Source organism: Oryctolagus cuniculus, chromosome 8 (genome assembly GCF_051225735.1).
Source record: "Oryctolagus cuniculus isolate XC-2025 breed Fujian yellow rabbit chromosome 8, ASM5122573v1, whole genome shotgun sequence".
NCBI classification, from domain to species: domain Eukaryota; kingdom Metazoa; phylum Chordata; class Mammalia; order Lagomorpha; family Leporidae; genus Oryctolagus; species Oryctolagus cuniculus.
The window spans coordinates 85,217,654-85,239,425 of NC_142874.1; the positions used below are offsets into that span (position 1 = coordinate 85,217,654).

Consider the following 21,772-nt stretch of genomic DNA (forward strand, 5'->3'; position numbering starts at 1 on the left):
CCTCTTCCAGGCCAGCTCTCTGCTGTGGCCCGGGAGTGCAGTGGAGGATGGCCCAGGTGCTTGGGCCCTGCACCCCATGGGAGACCAGGATAAGTACCTGGCTCCTGGCTTCAGAATCAGCATGGTGCGTCGCAGCGTGGCGGCCACTGGGGGGTGGACCAACGGCAAAAGGAAGACCTTTCTCTCTGTCTCTCTTTCACTGTCCACTCTGCCTATCAAAAAATAAAAAAATTAAAAAAAAAGAAATGGTTGATGTCTCCTGGACAGATAACTATTTTCAATATTCAGGATATCCTGAAGATGATGTTCATTATACCATATATTACTTTTATAAGAATCTTCAGATGCTTTTACTTAGTGTCTCAGTCCACCACAATAAAGCAGTGAGTTCAGAAAGGGAGGAAAGAGTTTCATTCTGCATGAAGAATGAGATACCACAATGTCACTGACAGCACTTCAAGGCCAAGGTCCACAGCCCCACCACCATTTTAACCTCAGGCATTCCCCCTTCAGGTCACTGTCTCCCTTGCTAATCGCCCCTGAGAAAGATGACTAGTCACTATGGACAGGCTCTGTGCCCAGTGGGTCTGCTGTAGTTACTCACACTTCCTAATCCTACCCAAGTTTCCCCACTCATTCTCCCTCCAGGCTGTTCCTGGACCTCAGTGATTTGCCTGCATCCTCCTTCCAAGGGTTTATGAATCTTGCACACTTCCTCCTGACTTCCCAGTCTGCTTGAGCAAAATAAACCCCAGGCAGCCTTAGAATGGCGTCCTACTATTGGAATGACAGCAGAATGTAGGGACTTACAGCAGTGGAAATGTGTCTGTTTACTTGCTTAACTTCAGTCCTTAATGTCATCGTAGTTAAAATAGTTGTTTTTTTGAGAAGAGGTGATTTTTGTGATATTAGGAACCCAATGGTGGGAGTCAACATCAGATTATTGCTTGGTTAATGGAATTACATTAACCATGCCTGGTTTAAATATGATATCCATAGACGGTATCACAAGGGACTTTTCTGATTACAGGAAGAAAAGGGGAGGGTTGGGCATGTAGCTGAGCCATGCAAATACTCGATCCCACATTGGGGTACCTAGATGTGATCCTTGCTCCTTCCCCTGACTCCAGCTTCCCACCAGTGTACACCAAGGAGGCACGGGGGTGGCTGTGATCATTGGATTTCTGCCACTCATGTGGGAGACCTGTTTTGTTCATGCTTCCCAGCCATGGGTCAAGCCATGGAAATTGCTGGCACTTGTGCTATGAGCCAGTAGGTGAGCCCTCTCTGTCCCCTTCTCCCCTCCCTCCCTCTCAAATAGGGAAATTACAAAAAATAAGATTTTAAAACAGAAAAGAAACTGCTCTCTTCCTCTCTCCTTCCTGTGTCAATCCACACTTGCTCATTTTATGTGTAACCGTGAATGCCGAATGAGTCAAGGACAGCTCTAAAGGCTGAGTGGACAAAGATGATCAACAGCAGCATGCATCCTGCCAACAACAGTGCTTCTCAGTTCATCCAGATCTATCTCAGCACCTCACAAGCTGGGCTAATCATTGGGAATAACAAGAGTAAAAGAAGAGACAAAGGGAAAATGCTAGCAGAGGAGCAGCGCAGCAACGTAAAGAACAGATCTATGTAAGTGCTGCCTTGTCTATAAAATAGAAGGCAAAACCCAACTTAAAGCCCTCAAATCCACAGTCTCGTTAAACTAAATGCTATTTTATTTTCTGAGAAAGCCATGTTTTTGAACGTCAGTGGTGACCTCCAGATGAGAGATTTTCTGTGAAGAGGACCAATTTGTGTGTATCAACTTTATAATCCGTTACAGGAGAGGAGGCCTCTGAGAACATTCAGGTTCTCTTGGGAGGGGCCAGACTGCACTCTCCTATGCGGCTCAATGCCAACAGTCTTCTCTTTGGCCTGCCTCTCTCTCCTTGCTTCCCACTCTGCAAGGGACAGAGATGTGGAGGAGTTGGTCTGCCTACCAGACCCCCAGGAAGTGTGAAAGCAGTGGTTGTAGGAGCCATGCAGAGAGGGCAGGAAGCAGGGTCCCAGCAGGGCAGCAAGAGTCCAAAGAGGAGCCTCCCCTGAGTCTTCGAGCACACAGCCTAAGGAAGTGGGAGGACAATCAGGAGGCAAAAGACTGATTGCACTCACAGCTCCCACCTGCTGCATCAAGCGCCTGTGATGGTGAGCTCTGTGGGCCCCCACTGGAGTCAGCAAGTGGACCGCCCACATGCATCGTTACCTTTCATTCTCTCCCACAAGCAGAGTCTTGGCTATGCTTTTGTAAAAAACAAAATGATGATGGGCAAAAGCGTGAATAAAAAATCTTGAATAAAGATTTGACAAATACATTCCTTGGTTCCTAACTATCACTACTTTACCCACTTCTTTCTGAGGCAAAATCAGATCTTTGATTAGGGTTGGGGAAAAAAACGGTATGGTGAGTCAAAAAATTTTAAAAAGTTGGATTATTTCAAGCCTGAGTGGGGAATTCACTTAACAATAAACATTTGTTAACATTTGTGTTCAAGATCTCAGGGCACAGTATACTGTGGGCAGGGTTCCTCCTGAGTCATGCCAGAAAGTGAAACTAACTTCTTTGTGGGTTTCCTTCTCATTGCTTCAATTAGTGGCATAGTGAGGCACAACGGAATGGGGTGAATTCAAAAGCATCAGTTCCACTGACTTCCAGTTTATCCTATATCAACATTTGGGGGCGGGTAGGAAAGATGGAGGAGGCTGTTGCAAGGGCCCTACCACAGCTAGGGCTGCATCAATGAAATTGCAGACAGGCGGACAGAGCTGACTACTTTGTGGAGGCAAACATGCTTCTCTCAAACCCTTTCCTCTGTAGAAGTGGGCAGGTGTCAGAGGGTTGGGCTATTGGGTTGGGATGCAGGCTGGGAGAGGTGTAGCCTTCTCTGGTTAGAGGAAATGTGGTATCAAGAGGGCGTCATTGAATCCCAGTAGTAACCAACAGCTGGTGCTGTCCAGGTCGCTGGGTGGAAAGTGGGAGGCAGGAAGCAGCCTCACGTTCCTTTCCATGAATGAGCTGGTGCAGGAAGTTAAATTCAGCCAATGTTGATTTGGGCAGAGTGTTAAGCCTGGGATGTCCAGCTGCATCCTGGGATGTCCAGCATGCAATGTGGCCTTGTCCTTCCAGTGTTCACAGCTGAGTAAAATGGCTTTCATCGTCTTTGTGGGCTCTTCCTTTCGTCCTGGCAGTTAGCAGTGACTGAAATTGGTAATCCTTTCATGAGTCTTGAAGAGTGCAGCACAGAAAAAAAGGCATGGGTTGGTGATGCAGGAGGGATGACGCGGGACCTGTGAAGATGTGGGAATAGCCAGACCTCAGGCAGTAGTGGTGCCGCCTGTGGGCAAGAGGCTGCAAAGCCAGGCCCCTGCACTGGCACTATGGGGATTGCTCTTGCATCCAGAGCCAGGGCAGTCCCAGAAGCTGGCCATGCCTTACAGGGGGGAGGTTGGGAGCCAGGAGCCTTGCAGGGACAGAGCCCAAGTCCCTTTAGGGCACTACATGCCTGGCGCCCGCAACCAGAGGGCAGAGTTGCAGTGCCATGCCCCAGGTTGGGCCAACACTCTGGCCTGGGCTGCACACTCTTTTGGGTCTACTTTGCGACCTGGGTCTTGGCCGAACAGGATTGCAATGACCTGGCCACCCGGGCAAGCAGGGCGGGAGGCGCAGTGAGGTCGGGGAGAGCTGTGTGTGCCAGTTGAGCCCCAGTTGAGGCTGCAGTCCAGAATCCACCACCCCCTTCTCCCGAGCCCAAGGATCTGTGGAGCATGGCTGAAACCTTGCAGCGCTGGCACCTGGACAATAGGTTTTAGTGCTCTTCCCGGAAGTGACCAGCTTTGGTCCTCAGGTATCCCCTCCACTGCTGCCACTGCCATCAGCCCTCTCTGGAGCCACAGGATCAATATTGTCTTCTTGACCTGCAGCAGCAACAGAGGACGCCTCTGCCACCCCTGGTCGACCCTTCCCTCATGATGGTGGGCATTCCCTCCTGTCCCGTGCCTACATGCCCCCTCCCCGGCTGGCCACACATCTTGGCCACATCCCAGGGTCTGCCCTGTCATCCCCAGGGTTCAACTTGATGGGCATCTGCACCCCATGTCTGTGCTGAACAGAGAGAACACCTTGCCTAGAGTGGTCACGCCCCCAGGACTGGGAGGACACTGCCACAATTTTTAATGGAGCCTGGACTGTGGGAGCAGCCCCTGTTTTCTCCATGGGGATGCCCCTGCAACGTTGACCAAGGCTACTGAAACTGCCGACAAGGTGAGGGCCTCCGGTCAGCGGTGGCGGCAGGTTGGGGCTGCCGGGAAGCCAGCCTGTCATGGGTGGGCGTGGGGGTGTCTTGGAGAGGGACAGATGAGGGGCTCGGATTTGCCCTGAGGGGTGTGATGGGGCTGCCAAAGAGTTATTAGTACAGGTACTGTGATTTCAAGTTAGCACAGCTGCTTGATTGTGGAGTTGTCAGAGGTGACAGTTTCTATGCAAAGTGCTGGGCTCTGGATTCCAGGATATGGTTTTTCTTCTCGTCACTAAGAGTGTATGGAGTGTATGCAGTGGAGGGTGGCCCAAGTGCTTGGGCTCCTGCACCTGCATGGGAGACCAGGAGGAAGCACCTGGCTCCTGGCTTCAGATCGGCACAGCACCGGCCGTAGTGGCCATTTGGGGAGTGAACCAATGGAAGGAAGACCTTTCTCTCTGTCTCTCTCTATCTATAACACTACCTGTCAAGTAAATTAAAAAAAAAAGAACAATGATTTAGTGTCTATTGACTCCCACCATTTTGAGCATCTTTATGCCTTGTGCCATAGGTTTTCATAGGCCCATCAGCAGGGAGCAGGGTTGGAAGTGGAACAGCTGGGACTCAAGCTGGTGCCCATATGGGATGCCAGCATCACAGGTGGCAGCTTTATTCATGTGTCACAATGCCAGTCCTAATTACTGATGTTATCAATGTATGTTTTTTTAAACTTTTATTTAATGAATATAAATTTCCAAAGTACAGCTTATGGATTACAATGGCTTCCCCCCATACCGTCCCTCCCACCCACAACCCTCCCCTTTCCCACTCCCTCTCCCCTTCCATTCACATCAAGATTCATTTTCGATTATCTTAATATACAGAAGATCAGCTTAGTATACATTAAGTAAGGATTTCAACAGTTTGCTCCCACACAGAAACATAAAGTGAAAAATAATAGATGATATTTTTTAATGATGATGAAATCAGATCAGACCTATTGTCATGTTTAATCCCAGTGAGAGTCAAGTTGGGAGTTGATAATTTCTTCTTTTTTTTTTTTTTTACAGAAGATCAGTTTAGTATGCATTAAGTAAAGATTTCAACAGTTTGCACCCCCATAGAAACACAAAGTGAAATATATTGTTTGAGTACTCGTTATAGCATTAAATCTCAATGCACAGCACATTAAGGACAGAGATCCTACATGAGGAGTAAGTGCACAGTGACTCCTGTTGTTGACTTTACCAATTGACACTCCTGTCTATGGCATCAGTAATCTCCCTATGCTCCAGTCATGAGTTTCCAAGGCTATGGAAGCCCTCTGAGTTCTCCGACTCTTATCTTGTTTAGACAAGGTCATAGTCAAAGTGGAGGTTCTCTCCTCCCTTCAGAGAAAGGTACCTCCTTCTTTGAAGACCTGTTCTTTCCACTGGGATCTCACTCACAGAGATCTTTTGCCAGAGTGTCTTGGCTTTCCATGCCTGAAATACTCTCATGGGCTTTTCAGCCAGATCGGAATGCCTTAAGGGCTGATTCTGAGGCCAGCAACACACTGTAGTTCACAGGTCTACTTGAGTATTCTTGATCTCTTTATGTATCATGGCAAGTGTTATTTTTTTTAAACTTTTATTTAATAACTATAAATTTTGAAAGAACAACTTTTAGATTATAGTGGACCCTCCCCTCACAACCTCCCTCCCACCCACAACCACCCCATCCCCCACTCCCTCTCCCATCCCATTCTTCATCAAGATTCATTTTCCATTATCTTTATATACAGAAGATCAACTTGGTAATACTAAGTACAGGTAGGTATGGATGTAAAGGGAGACACTTTCACCACATCCAAAGATTTTACAACTCCTATTCCTCAAAGGAAAATCATCAAATCAGCATTTTTTATGATCTGCCCGCCTGCTAATGACTAAAAGTCAGTTAAACATTGATGGGGCCAGCACTGTAGTGCAGCGGCTAAAGCCTCCACCTGCAGTGCTGGCATCCCATATGGGTGCCGGTTCAAGTCCCGGCTGCTCCACTTCTGATCTGGCTCCGCTTTGGCCTAGGAAAGTAGTAGAAGATGGCCCAAGTCCTTGGTCCCATGCACCAGCATGGGAGACCCAGAAGAAGCTCCTGGCTCCTGACTTCGGATCGGCGCAGCTCTGGCCATTGTGGCCATCTGGGGAGTGAACCAGAGGATGGAAGATCTCTCTATACCTCTGTCTGTCAGTCTGTCTGTCTCTCTCTCTGCCTCTGCCTCTCTGTAACTCTGCCTTTCAAATAAATAATAAATATTTTTAAAAAACATACATATGAGCTTCTTCTGGGTCTCCCATGCTGGTGCATGGGACCAAGGACTTGGGCCATCTTCTACTACTTTCCTAGGCCAAAGCGGAGCCAGATCAGAAGTGGAGCAGCCGGGACTTGAACCGGCACCCATATGGGATGCCAGCACTGCAGGTGGAGGCTTTAGCCGCTGCACCACAGTGCTGGCCCCATCAATGTTTAACTGACTTTTAGTCATTAGCAGGCGGGCAGATCATAAAGAATGCTGATTTGATGATTTTCCTTTGAGGAATAGGAGTTGTAAAATCTTTGGATGTGGTGAAAGTGTCTCCCTTTACATCCATACCTACCTGTACTTAGTATTACCAAGTTGATCTTCTGTATATAAAGATAATGGAAAATGAATCTTGATGAAGAATGGGATGGGAGAGGGAGTGGGGGATGGGGTGGTTGTGGGTGGGAGGGAGGTTGTGAGGGGAGGGTCCACTATAATCTAAAAGTTGTTCTTTCAAAATTTATAGTTATTAAATAAAAGTTTAAAAAAAATAACACTTGCCATGATACATAAAGAGATCAAGAATACTCAAGTAGACCTGTGAACTACAGTGTGTTTGCTAATCTTGATTGATGAGGGAATGTGCACTACTATTCTGTAGATGAAAATCAGATAAGTCAGTGATACTGCTTATATCATCTCTCAATAGTCCATTAAAATTTTACACAGTAAAGCAGAGCCACGCAGCTTTATTGTGTAAGGACTACATATTTTAGATATATTCCAGCTGTTTACTATTTGCTTGATGGTAGCTGTAGCCGTGGAGACAACTGTAGAGATACCATGCTAATCAGATGAGTGCTTAATCTTTTTAAAATTCACTATCAGTTTGTGTACATCAAAGCTTATCTCTAAAATTATGACCTTAGATGAGCTAAAAGCAGAGCCCATCTGCAGGTGATTTTACTAATTGGTTTCCAGGTCTTGTTAGCAAATACTATATTTAAGAATTTTAAATGAACTGGCTCTTTTGACATTGCACACAAATCAGAAAAATACTAATATTGAATATGCTAGTCCAGAAAATTGGCATTGGGAAGAATCTTTAAGTATCTAAACTTCTTGGTTCCCACATTAGAAGGCAGAAACTTTCAGAGACTTGTAGCTCAGAGAGACTTCTAGCTGAGTCCAAATCAGAATCTCAGGTTCGCTGGGCCTCATAACATGTTGTTGCACAAGTCCACACAGACGCACTTTTATGTCTGTGGTACATGCCCATTTTCTTCTAAATCAGCGACAACTTTTAAAGGTATGTGAGGGATAAAATGATTGCCACACGTGAACTTGAGTTCTGATCCGATGTTTGATTTTCTTGAAACTCAGGTCCCCTGTGCTGCTTTTTCACATTCATCTTTATTGATTTCATCTTTAAGGTGCAATCTTTTTGATATGAAACTTTGCCTAATAAATATAATCTATATCACCAAATTTCTGAGCAAAAGGAATAACAAAACATGACAATTTCTGGACTGTGCCCCATTCCCATTTATTGGAGCACTTTCCATTGCTGTGGAGATGAAGAAAATATACTGTTTTTTTTTTTTTTTTTTGACAGGCAGAGTGGACAGTGAGAGAGAGAGAGAGAGACAGAGAGAAAGGTCTTCCTTTGCCGTTGGTTCACCCTCCAATGGCCGCCGCGGCCGGCGCACCGCGCTGATCCGATGGCAGGAGCCAGGTACTTCTCCTGGTCTCCCATGCGGTGCAGGGCCCAAGCACTTGGGCCATCCTCCACTGCACTCCTGGCCACAGCAGAGAGCTGGCCTGGAAGAGGGGCAACCGGGATGAATCCGGTGCCCCAACCGGGACCAGAACCCGGTGCGCCAGCGCTGCAAGGCGGAGGATCAGCCCAGTGAGCCGTGGCGCCAGCCAATACTTAATATACTTAATACTTAATAATAAAATAATAATAAATACTTAATAATACTTAATGCTTAATAATAAAATACTTAATAATAAAAATACTTAATAATAAAAAATGAGGGAATCAAGATGGAAAATCATCTTGAAACCAAATGTAAAATAAAAGCAACCACAGCAACATATTTTCACTTTGTAAAATGAATATAATCATGACAGCAGTGTTGGACCACACATTCCTGAAAAGCGGATTGTTAGCATGAATGAGAGCTTCTTCTAAGCTCCATACACTGGTGAGTAGGAGTGGTGATCAGCACTATTGGTTAAGCATGCAGATACATATTTGTGCACCTGAGCACCAGTGACATCATGAAGATCAAATATGTTTCCTGTATTCTTCAGGTTTTGTGTGTTTTCTCTGGCTTCTGAGGTTATTTTGGAGAAGTGAATTTAGACTCTCTCTTTTTAAAAAAAGATTGATTTTTCTATTTGAAAGGCACTGTTATGTAGAGAGAGTAAGCAACACACACACACACATACACACATACACCGAGAGAGAGAGAGAATGAGAGAGATTAAGAGATCTTCCGTCCACTGGCTCACTTCCCAAATGACTGGGCCAGACTGAAGCCAGGAGCCAGGAGTGTCTTCAGGGTCTCCCATGTGAGTGCAGAGGCCCAAGCACTTGGGCCATCTTCCACTGCTTTCTCAAGCACATTAGCAGGGAGCTGGATTGGAAATGGAACAGCCAGGACTCAAACCAGTACTCAAAAGGGATGCTGCTGCCACAGGTAGTGGCTTAACACACTACACCACAGCACCAACCCAGCCTCTTTCCTCTTAGTGTTGAATTTATATGAATGTAATTCAGTTTTGGATTTTTAATGGACCAAGACAACCATGATATGTGTTAATTTACATGTATATGTCTGTTTCACTGGTGTAGCCTGATAAATGCTATTTAATTATTGGAATGGCAGAGTGATAGGTGGACCTAATCTGATTGATCAATGTCAATGCATAGGTGTTAATTCTTTTGTATTTCACATATCACAAGTGCAGTGTTCTCTGTCATTCTTGGGACTGGTGGGAGCAATCTGCATGAAGTCCAGTGGAGCCCTACCATGCTAGTGAGTGAAGAACAATGTGTAATAATCATTGGGGTGATGAAGATGCAGAAGTGATCTGTAGGCAACTGGGCCTCGGGTTTATTTTCATCATTCTTGATTCGTTTTGTTTCAGTTTCAAAAAATTATTTCTATACCCAAGGGCATGTGCTGTTTAATTTAAATGACACATTTCTTAGAAGGAATGGAGAACACCAACTTTTGGTCTTTGTCCTAGGTGAGGTTCCTTGAGCACTTAGATGTAGATTTCACCTGCTTGTATCTGCACAAGAGTGATTTCAAGCTACTAAAGATCTGGAGTCTTACTACTTTTCCTAGGTGGTCTTTTGTTTTTCCCAACACTGCCAACTACAATGGCTTAAGGTCATATCACGAAGTACCAGTTGTTAGCATCTAATTAAAGTTTCATGCTTATCGCTCAGATAATGTCTGAACTCCTAAAGGTTGCTTCCTTAGGTGCAGGCATGTGATTAGAACAAAGGATGTTAATTAATGTTCAAGGGAAATAATTCTCACATAGGGTATAGAGAAGACATCAGTGTGGTGAAGAAAGGAGTATGAAACACAGCATTGTGATGAAGTTAGTATTCTTTAAATACAAGCTTTGTGGGGAAAATTTGGGAATTAAAATTTTATATATTTTATATACTATAAAAATCACCATTGTCACTTTAGTTGTCACTGAGGACTGCTATAATTTCACATCTCTCTCTCGGGTGATTCTGATAATTGGTTTAACAAGCTTAATTGCTTCTCTAATATTGTATTGGGAAGTCTTTTGAGAGTTCATACTTTAAATTATAAAAGTACATCTGATAGTGTTGCTGTGGATTTGTTCTGAGAGGAGGGGTACAGTGGGGGCAAGAGGCATGGAGTCAACACATAGACCCCGGGAGCCAGGTGAAAGCGGGCCAAAGGAAAGCAGCCTGCAGACTCATTTATTTTAGCTGGTATAGCAGCTTATAAAGCTGAGTGGTTTATGCCCTAACCAATCACAGCCTGTTGCCAGGCAGGCTCTGTTGCCAGGTGGTTTCCGAAGCCATTCCTGAGTAACTGATGCTAGCTTTCCAGCGGCCATCTTGGCATGGCCTTCTCATTCCATCACATGATAGTACATTGCAACTGGATATTGATGGGGAGACCTCTTGAGAAGAAAGCTGGTACTCATGTTGTGTTCATGATTTCTTTTGTCCAGCTAACCATAATCCTTGATGCTATTGCATGATTTTGAACCTTTTAACCATTTATAACATTTTTGCAATTGTATTTAGAGTTGGCCTGTTCCTTTTCCAAAATCGTTGTTTATATTGATAGAAAGTAAAATATGGTATTTGAGCATTTTATCTGTACATACTTCATTATGCTTCTCTTCAAATTAAAAAACTCTTCCTAATACTCATCTTTATTACAGATAATGTAATTAGTAAACATTGTTAAGATTTGCTTATTTATTTGAAAGGTAGTGTTTCTGTTTCTCTCTCTCATAGAAGGAGAAGGTGAGAGAGAGGAGAGAGAGAGAGAGAGAAATATCAACGTTCCACCCTCTGATCCACTCCCCAAATGGCCTCAATGACTGGAGTTTGGCCAGGCTAAAGTTAGGAACCAGGAGCTTCTTCAGTTCATCCACATGGGTGATCGGAGCTCAAGGGCTATCTTCCACTGCATTCTCGGGTACATTAGCAGAGAGCTGGATGAGGAATAGAGCAGCCAGGACTTGAGATGGTGTTCATATGGAATGCTAACACTGCAGGCAGTGGCTTAACGTGCTGTGCCATACATTGGCCCTAGTGATCATTCTTAACATTGCACATTATCTCATCATATTCAAATTTTCACAGTTGTCTACAATGGCCTTGATATTTGTCCAAAACAGAACCTCGTAATGCTTTTGTTTCACATTTCTCTGATGGCTAGTGATCCTGACCATTTTTTAATGGGTCTGTTGGCCATTTGGATTTCCCCTTTTGAAACAATGCCTGTTCAAGTCCTTTGTCCATTTCTTAAGTGGATTGTTTGTTTTTGTTTTGTTGTTGAGTTTTTTTGTGTGCTTTATAGATTCTAAATATTATTTTTTTATCCGTTGTATAGTTTGCAAATATTTTCTCCCATTTGATCGATTGCTTCTTCAGTTTGTTGAATGCTTTCTTTGCAGTGCAAAAGATTCTCAGCATGATGTAATCCTATTTGTCCATTTTGGCTTTGAGTGCCTGTGCTTCTAGTGTCTTTTCCAAGAAGTCTTTGCTTGCCTATGCCAATGTCTTACAGATTTCCCCAGTGTTCTGCTCTAGTAATTTGACAGTATCAAGTCATAGATTAATAACCTTGATCCATTTTGAGTTGATGTTTGTATAAGGTGTAAGGTAGGGGTCTTGTTTCTTACTTCTGCATGTGCAGGTCCAATTTTCCAGCACCATTTGTTGAAGAGATTATCCTTGCTCTAGCGATTGATTTAAGTTCATTTGTGGTAGCTGAATGGACTAATTCTTGGGATTTCTATTTCATTCTATTGGTCTACCCATCAGTTTTTATGCCAGTACCAGGCTGTTCTGGTTATAACTTCCCTGTAGTATGTCTTGAAATCTGGCATTGTGATGCCTCTAGCTTTGTTTTGTTGTTAAAATTGTTTTAGCTATTCAAGGCCTCTTGTGTTTTCCTATAAATTTTAGCATTTTTTTCTAGATATGAGAAGACTGTAATTAGTATTCTGTTGGCATTGCATTGAATCTGTAAATTGCATTTAGGAATATGGGTATTTTGATTATATTAATTCTTCTAATCCACAGACATGGAGGATTCTTCCACATTTTATGTCTTCTGTTTATTTCTTTATTGTTTGTAATTCTCATCATATAGATCTCTCACCTCCTTGGTTAAATGTGTTCCAAAATATTTAATCTTTTCAGTAGCTATTGTGAATGGTATTGATCTTAGGAGTTCTTTCCTTAGTCATAGCATTAACTGTGTATACAAGGGCTATTCATTTTTCTGTGTTTATTTTACATCCTAACACTTTACCAAACTCATGAGTTACAGTAGTCATTTAGTGGAGACTTTTGGTGTCCTTATATATAGAATAATGCCATCTGCAAAAAGAGATAATTTGACTTCCTCCTTTCCAATTTATACCACTTTAATTTCTTTATCCTGCCTAATGGCTGTGACTAAAACTTCCAGGATTATATTGAATAACAGTGGTGAAAATGGGCATCTTTGCCTGGTTGTAGATTTTGGTGGAAATGCTTCCTACTTCTCCCCTTTCAATAAGATGCTGGCTGTGTGTTTGTCATATTTGCTTGATTGTATTGAGAAATATTCTTTCTGTACCAAATTTGCTTAAGATTTTTTAAAATTTTATTTCAGTTATACAAATTTCATAAAGTTTATATATATATATATTTATAGTTAGATAGATAGATATAGATATAGATATTTAGGAACAAAGTGGGGCTTCCATACTCCTGCCCACACCCCAACACTCAACACTCTCTCCCTCCCTCTCAGATTCCCATTCTTATTTTTTACAATGATCATATTACAGTGATCATTCAATTTTACTTAGTGATCATATAGTTAGCCCTACTAGTAGAAGAGTACAACAGATAGTATGAAGAGAAAGAGAAAAAATACAGCAAAAGTAAACAAAAGATTGTTCCTCAATAGAAGATAGAAGTGCTATAAACAATCATCTATTCTCCAAATGTCTATTTTCCTCAATACATTACATTTCAGGTATTCTACTAGTTGCACTGGATCAGAGTAAACATATTTGTCTTTCTGGGACTTATTTCACTAAGTATAATGGTTTCCAGTTATGACAAACTTTTTGCAAAAGACAATTTTTTTTTGCAGCTGAATAGTACTACATAGTGTATATATACTGTAATTTCTTTAACCAGTCAATAGTTGATGAACATCTGTGTTGACTCCATATCTTATCTACTGTGAATTATGTGGCAATGAATATGCAGGTATAGATCACTCTTTCATGTACTGATCTCTTTTAGTTTGAGTAAATTCCCAGGAGTGGGATGACTGCCTCATATGGAAGGTCTATATTCAAAAATTCTGAGTTATTTCCATCCTGTCTTCCATAGTGGTTGCACTAGATTACATTTCCACCAGCAGTGGATCAGAGTACCTCGTTCCCCACATCTTCACCAGCACTTGCTGTTTGTTGACTACTGTATGCAAGCCATTCTAACTGGTGTGAGGTGAAACACCATCGTGGTTTTGATTTGCATTTACCTGATGGCTAGTTGCCCTGAGCATTTTCACAAGTGTCTGTTGGCTAATTGAATTTCCTCTCAAAAAAATGCCTGTTAATCCTTTCCCATTTCTTTACTGGATTGCTTGTTTTGTTGTTGAATCACTTGGGCTCTTTATATATCCTAAATGTTAACCCTTTATCAGTTGTGCAGTTTGGAAATATTTTCTCCCCATTCTTTTGGTCGCTACTTCATTTTGCTGAGTGTTCATTTGTCAGTGCAGACGCTTCTCTCAGCTTGATGTAATCCCACTTGTTGCTTTTTTTTTTTTTTTTTTGGCTTTGATTGCCTGTTCTTCTGGACTCTTTTCTAAGAAGCCTTTGCCTATGCCAATTGTCTTATAAAGTTTCCCCCATGTTCTCTAAGTATTTGATGGTATGGAGTCATAGATCTAGGTCCTTGATCCATTTAAGGTGGATTTTTGCGTAGGGTGTAAAGTAGTGGTCCAATTTGATACTTCTGAATGTGGAGATCCAGTTTTCCCAGCACAATTTGTTAAAGAATTTCTCTGACCCATGGATTGATTTTAGCTCCTTTATCAAATACACATTGGTTGTTGGTGGTGCATGGATTGATTTCTGGAGTTTCTGTGCTATTCCATTGGTCTGTTTTTGTGGCAGTACTATGCTATTTTTATTGTAACTGCCCTGTAGTACGACTTGAAATAATATATTGTGATGCCTCCAGCTTTGTTTTTGTTGTATAAGATTGCTTTAGCTATTTGAGATCTCTTGTGTTTCCATATAAATTTCAGCATTGTTATCTAGATCTGCAAAGAATGTCATTGGTATTTTGATTGGGATTGCATTGAGTCTGTAAATTGCTTTTGGTGATATGGACATTTTGATGATGTTGATTCTTCCAATCCAAAAACATGGAAGATTTTTCCATTTTTTAATGGCTTTTTCTATTTCTTTATTTAGTGTTTTGTATCTTTAACCATAGAGAACTTTGATATTCTCATTTAAATTTATTCCAAGATATTTGATTCTTTTTTGGAGCTATTGTGAATTGTATTGATCTTACAAGTTCTTTCTCACCCATGACATTGTCTGTGTATACAAAGGCTAGTGATTTTTCCTGTGTTGATATTATATCCTGCCACTTTACTGACCTCTTTTTATTTTTTGACAGGCAGAGTGGACAGTGAGAGAGAGAGAGACAGAGAGAAAGGTCTTCCTTTTGCCCTTGGTTCACCCTCCAATGGCTGCCATGGCCGGCGCTCTGCGGCTGGCGCATTGCGCTGATCCAATGCCAGGAGCCAGGTGCTTCTCCTGGCCATCCTCCACTGCACTCCCAGGCCACAGCAGAGAGCTGGCCTGGAAGAGGGGTAACCGGGACAGAATCCGGTGCCCCGACTGGGACTAGAAACCCATGTGCTGGCGCTGCTAGGTGGAGGATTAGCCTATTGAGCCACAGCGCTGGCCCTGACCTCTTTTATGAGTTCCAATAGTCTATCAGTGAAGTCTTTTGCATCCTTTGTGTATATAATCAGGTCATCTGCAACTAAGAACAGTTTGACTTCCTCTTTTGTAATTTGTACCTATTTGATTTCTTTTTCTTGTCTAATGGCTCTAGATAAAACTTCCAGGACTATATTATTTAGCAATGGTGAGGTGGACATCCTTGTCTGGTCCTGGATCTTAGGAGGAATGCTGCTAGCTTTTCTCTGTTTAAGAGGATGCTTTGCATGAGTTTGTCGTATATTGTGTTGATTGTGTTGAGGAATATTCCTTAAGTTTCCTTAAGATTTTCATTATGAAAGAATGTTGTATTATATCAAATGTTTTCTGTGCATCTACTGAGATAATCATGATTTTGTTCTTCAGTTTCTTAACGTGGTATATCATATTGATTTGCAAATCTTGGACCATTCCTGCATAGTGGGGATAAATACCACATGGTCAAGGTGGAAGATCATTCTGATGTGTTGTTGGATTCAATTAGCTAATATTTTGTTGAGGATTTTTGCATCTATGTTCTTTAGGGATATTGGTCTATAGTTCTTTCTCTGTTGCATCTTTTCCAGGTTTAGGTATTAAGATCATGCAGGCTTTGCAAGAAAGAGTTTGGGAAGATTCCCTCCTTTAAATTGTTTTCAAAAGCTTGAGAAGAATTGGAATTATTTCTTCTATAAATGTCTTGTAGAGTTCATCAGTGAAGCCATCTGTTCCTGGGCTTTTGTTGTTGTTGTTGAGAGGGTCCTTATTACTGATTCAATCTCCATGTTGGGTATTGGTCTGTTTACATTTTCTATATCTTCATGACTCAATTCTGTTAGGTTGTATTTTCTCAGAATCTAACCATTTCTTCTAGGTTTCCTAGTTTGTTGGCGTATAGCTCTTTGTAATACTTTCTGAGGATTGTTTTCATTTCTGTTGTATCTGTTGTTACATTTCCTTTTTCATCTCTGGTTTTATTGGTTTGGGAGTTTACCCTTTTTGGTTAGTTGTGCCAATGGTTCATCAATTTTGTTTATTTTTTTCAAAATCAGCTTTTTATTTAAGGAATAAAAAATTTTTGTTTCAATTTTGTTTATTTCTTTAATTTTGAATATTTCTTTCCTCCTAGTTTTTGATTTGATTTGTTGTTGACATTCTAGGTCCTTGAGATGCATTGATAGCTCATTTATTTGGTACCTTTCCAGTTTATTCATGTAGGCACTGATAGTTATGAACTTCCTTCTTAATACTGCTTATGCCTTAGCCCATAGATTTTGATATGATATATTGTCATCTTCATTTATTTCTAGAATTATTTGATTTCTCTTTTGATTTCTTCTAAGACAAACTGTTCATTCAGGAGCATGTTTTTCAGTCTCTCTGTGTTTATGTATGTTCTAGAGATTCCTGAGTTGTTGATTTCTACCTTTATTCCATTGTGGTCAGAGAAGATGCATGGAATGATTTTGATTTTTTTTAATTTGCTGAGACTTGCTTTGTGGCCTACCATATGGCCTATCCTAGAGAAAGTTCTATGACTGATGATATGAATGTGTATTCTGCCACTGTGTGTTGAAAAGTACTGTAGATATGTTAGGTCTATTTTGTCTATGGTGTCAATTCTGTTTCCTTGATGGATTTCTGTCTGGTTGATCTATGCATTGCTGAAAGTGCCATTGTGTTGGAGTCTATATCTCCCTTTATGTCTATTAACATTTTTAAGTAGCCAGGTGTCTTGTAGTTGGGTGTCTATACATTTATTATAGTCATATCTTCCTGTTGGATTGATCCCTTAATCATTACATAGTGCCCTTCTTCATCTCCTTTAACAGTTTTCATGTTCAACTCTATTTTGTCTGATCTTAGGATGACAACACCATCTCCTTTTTAGTTTCTGTTAGCATGGACTAGCTTTTTCCATCTTTCACTGTCAATCTGCATGTATCTTTGTTGGTGAGATGTTTCTTGTAAACAGAATATAGATGGGTCATGTTTTTCAATCCATTCAGCCAATCTGTATCTTATCTGCAGAACTGAGGCCATTTACATTCAAGTTGACTATTGATAAATAATGACTTGGCCCTGCCATTTTCCCATAAATATTCATAACTTTTCTTTCTTTTTTTTTTTTTTTTGACAGGCAGAGTGGACAAGTGAGAGAGAGAGACAGAGAGAAAGGTCTTCCTTTGCCGTTGGTTCACCCTCCAATGGCCGCCGCGGCCGGCGCGCTGCGGCCGGCGCACCGCGCTGATCCGATGGCAGGAGCCAGGAGCCAGGTGCTTTTCCTGGTCTCCCATGGGGTGCAGGGCCCAAGCACCTGGGCCATCCTCCACTGCACTCCCTGGCCACAGCAGAGGGCTGGCCTGGAAGAGGGGCAACCGGGACAGAATCCGGCGCCCCGACCGGGACTAGAACCCGGTGTGCCGGCGCCGCTAGGCGGAGGATTAGCCTAGTGAGCCGCGGCGCCGGCCTAATATTCATAACTTTTCAATTACAGTGGCTCCCCCCCATAACCACCCTCCCACCCACAACCACCCCATCTCCCTCTCCCTCTCCCATCCCATTCTTCATCAAGATTCATTTTCAATTATCTTTATACACAGAAGATCAACTTAGTATATACTAAGTAAAGATTTCAACAGACTGCACCCATTAAGACTTGAACCTTATTTCACCTTTCCCTTCTATCCTGTAGGGTTTCTGATTAGAAGACAGCTGTGAATCTAATTGGAAATCCTCTGAAAGCAATCTGGCATTTCTCTTCACATTAGAATCTTTTATTTATGTTTTACTGTGGAAATTTTGAGTACAATATGTCATGAAGTTCTTTTATGGTCATGTCTGTTAGGAATTCTATTTGTTTTCTCTGCTTGAGCATCCTTTTCTTTCCACAAATTGGGAAGGTTTCTGTAACTATTTCACTAAATATGCTGTCTATTCCCTTCTCACTTCTACTCCTTCAGGAACTCGTAAGACCCATATGTTGGGTCATTTGATAGTATCTCATAGATTTCTAACACTATTTTTAAAATTTTTCTGTTTTCTTGTTTTTCTTTCATCTGACTGTAAGATTTCCAAAGATTTGTCTTTTTAAAGTTCATTTATTGACCAAGAGAAATTGTATGTATTTGTGGGCTATACTGTAATAGTTTGATGCATGCATATATTTCAATGATCATATTAGAATCATTAGCATCCATTGCTTTAAATAGTCAAGCTTTCTTTGTAGTGTAAACATTCAGCAGTCTTTCTTGTAGCTATTTAGAAAAGTATACAGTATGTTATTATTTTTTTTTGACAGGCAGAGTGGACAGTGAGAGAGAGAGGCAGAGAGAAAGGTCTTCCTTTTGCCGTTGGTTCACCCTCCAATGGCCGCCACGGCCAGCACGCTGTGGCCGGCGCACCGCGCTGATCCGATGGCAGGAGCCAGGAGCCAGGTGCTTTTCCTGGTCTCCCATGGGGTGCAGGGCCCAAGCACCTGGGCCATCCTCCACTGCACTCCCTGGCCACAGCAGAGAGCTGGCCTGGAAGAGGGGCAACCGGGACAGAATCCGGCGCCCCGACCGGGACTAGAACCTGGTGTGCCAGCGCCGCTAGGCGGAGGATTAGCCTAGTGAGCCGCGGCGCCGGCCTAGAAAAGTACAGTATGTTATTATTAACAATTATTAGCCTACTGTGCAATAGAACACCACAAGATTGTTTTTACAATAAGGAATGAAAGTAATTTTTGATTCAATAAAAGCAAACTTTTCTGAGGTTTGATTTTATCTGTATATATTTTTTTTTTGAGAGAGAGAGAGTTAATTTTGGAGAAGAACGCAAAAATGGTGCATCTTTTGCACCATAGCACTTAGACATTACTAAAGCTTATGAGACATAGATAATGTCCTCCACTTAATACATTAATGTGGGACATCTTAAGTTTCTCAAACACACAAATATCAAGCCTTCTAATTTTAGGTTTTTGATTACATTATTCCCCTTTAATTTCATCTTTTACAACCCACTTCTGATGCAGGTTTCACTGTTGAGATGTTATTTCTTCCTCATGTGAATCTTCAGAGTACATTTTAATGGTAATTATCTCTTTCATTCTGTTGCTTATTTATGTGCATTTTTCATGTAAGTTTCTTGAAGGTAGGACTAACGTTTGATTTCTTTGTATTCATCACAAACCCAGAACAGAGGCTGCCTTTCAAATGATTTAACATGTTTGTAGAATGATAAATAAATTAATGAACAGTTTTAGCAGAATGATAGCATAATTGAGTCAGTCCTATGGATGGGTGAAATTGGAATTCAGTTAATCCTAAAATATTTGCAAAATTTTAAGAGTTCACATTTATTGTAAGCTTGGTAGAAAAGTTCAATAAGATCTCAAATCCATTTCTAAAAAACACAAATGCATTGAGATATCATAGGGTCCTTGCTCATCAACACTTAGAATACCATACAATTTCCTTACATTTTTGAATTTTCAGTGATCAGAACTTCACTGATATAGATACAATATTTAGTTTCTAGAATTTTAATTTTTCTTATTTGTTTACTGCTAGAACTAGTAGTTCTCTAGCTCTATCATAAGCCTTATCACATCAATTTATAATTTGCATTTAAAATCTCTGCTTATTTTATATCAAAATATTGAAATTTGCATAAAATTCCTTGGGGTCAGTTTGAATATTGATCATTAAAATTGTAATTGATTTAAAATGCTGCTTCTTGGCCAGCGCCGTGGCTCAATAGACTAATCCTCCACCTAGCAGCGCCGGCACACTGGGTTCTAGTCCTGGTCGGGGCGCCGGATTCTTTCCCAGTTGCCCCTCTTCTAGGCCAGCTCTCTGCTGTGGCCTGGGAGTGCAGTGGAGGATGGCCCAAGTGCTTGGGCCCTGCACCCCATGGGAGACCAGGATAAGCACCTGGCTCCTGCCTTCGGATCAGCACGGTGCGCTGGCTGCAGCGCGCCGGCCGTGGTGGCCATTGGAGGGTGAACCAAGGGCAAAAGGAAGACCTTTCTCTCTCTCTCTCTCACTATCTGCCTGTCAAAAAAAATGTTGCTTCTGAATGGACTTAGAGACTTGGATCTATCTTCTGTGATAGTAAGGTATAATTTGCAGTGTTTTCATCTGGTACTGTGTTGGTAAGCTCTGTTGTACTATAGTTTCTAAGTCCTTCCACTCAGGTTAAAATATAGTTTGGTTCAGGGCCAGCACTGTGGCATAGCATGTCAAACCACTCTCTACAGCACCAGTATGCCTTTTGGGCACTGGTTCAAGACCCGGCTGCTCCATTTCCTATCCAGCTCTCTGCTATGGCCTGGGAAAGCAGTAGAAGATGGCCCAAGTCCTTGGGTCCCTGCAACCACATGGGAGACCCAGGAGAAGCTCCTGGATTTGGATTGGTGCTGTTCTAACCATTACAGACATTTGGGGAGTGAACCAGCAGATGGAGGATCTCTCACTCTCTCTCTCTCTGCCTCTGCCTCTCTGTAACTCCCCCTTTCAAATAAATAAATCTTTTAAAAAGATATATCATTTGGTTCATAGTAAAGGTTCTTATAATATCATGGAGTGATTGGATGACTAGATGCAGCCCTTGATTTCCCTTCAAAAACTGCCATTTTCAAATTATGTCTCCTGCTTCTCTGGAATTCTGAACCTTTCCTGTCTTTTCTTCTCCTGTATCCATGTTCCACACATGTGCTGCAGTGCATCTGTTATTTTAGATTGGACCTCCCTTCATTTCTGGATTATCTGGAGCAGCCTGTCAAAGGATGCCTGGTCTTCCCAAATATACTTTCTTTCTACACCTTCATACCATTTAATTAACTTCTGCATACTGACCCCAAGTCACAGGTTCAAGTACAGGAGTCCTTGCAGGTTTCTGTTTTATGATGACAACTTTGAGCATGCTGGTCTGGGATATGGATGTTTGTGTTTCCAGACTTACCTGGATAACTTTCATTTGCACCTGCTGTTCTGATGTAATTACTAATAAAGCCCCCTTTTCTCTCAGGAGTATCATTGTTTGGATAACAAATTATATAATTTGGTCACCTCATTTCTTCCTAAGATGTGATAGTAGTTGAAATCTTTTTTAAAAAAAATATTGAGAGCAGAGCCAAGATAGCGGCATAGTGAGGGCGCGCACCGATAGTCCGGGAAAAGATAGTTTAATAAAAGTGGAGTTACTGTAGCCTCAGGAAAAGGCTCAGGAAAAAAATTGCAGAGGAAACCCCTCTGGATCTAGTGGATGTGACTCGGAGGACCTACGGGGAGAGCAAGGTCGCCCACCATGTGGAAGCCAAGATGCGGGAGCCGAGCCATGGGAGCCAAGCCACAGAAGCCGAGCCGCAGAGTCTGTGCGCTAGCACTGGAAGGGGAGGTGAGACAAAAACCTCGGTAACCCGAGACATTGGTGGGGAAAGGCAGAAAGAGCCTAGAGGGAATGAGGCCTGAAG

General features: G+C 42.0%; 1 pseudogene; it reads right to left on the bottom strand.

Annotated features, from left to right (window-relative positions):
• Positions 1–4,286: 4,286 nt before the first annotated feature.
• The window catches only part of LOC100338335 (5'-AMP-activated protein kinase subunit gamma-1 pseudogene), a 57,573-nt pseudogene continuing 40,087 nt past the window's right edge, over positions 4,287–21,772 (bottom strand).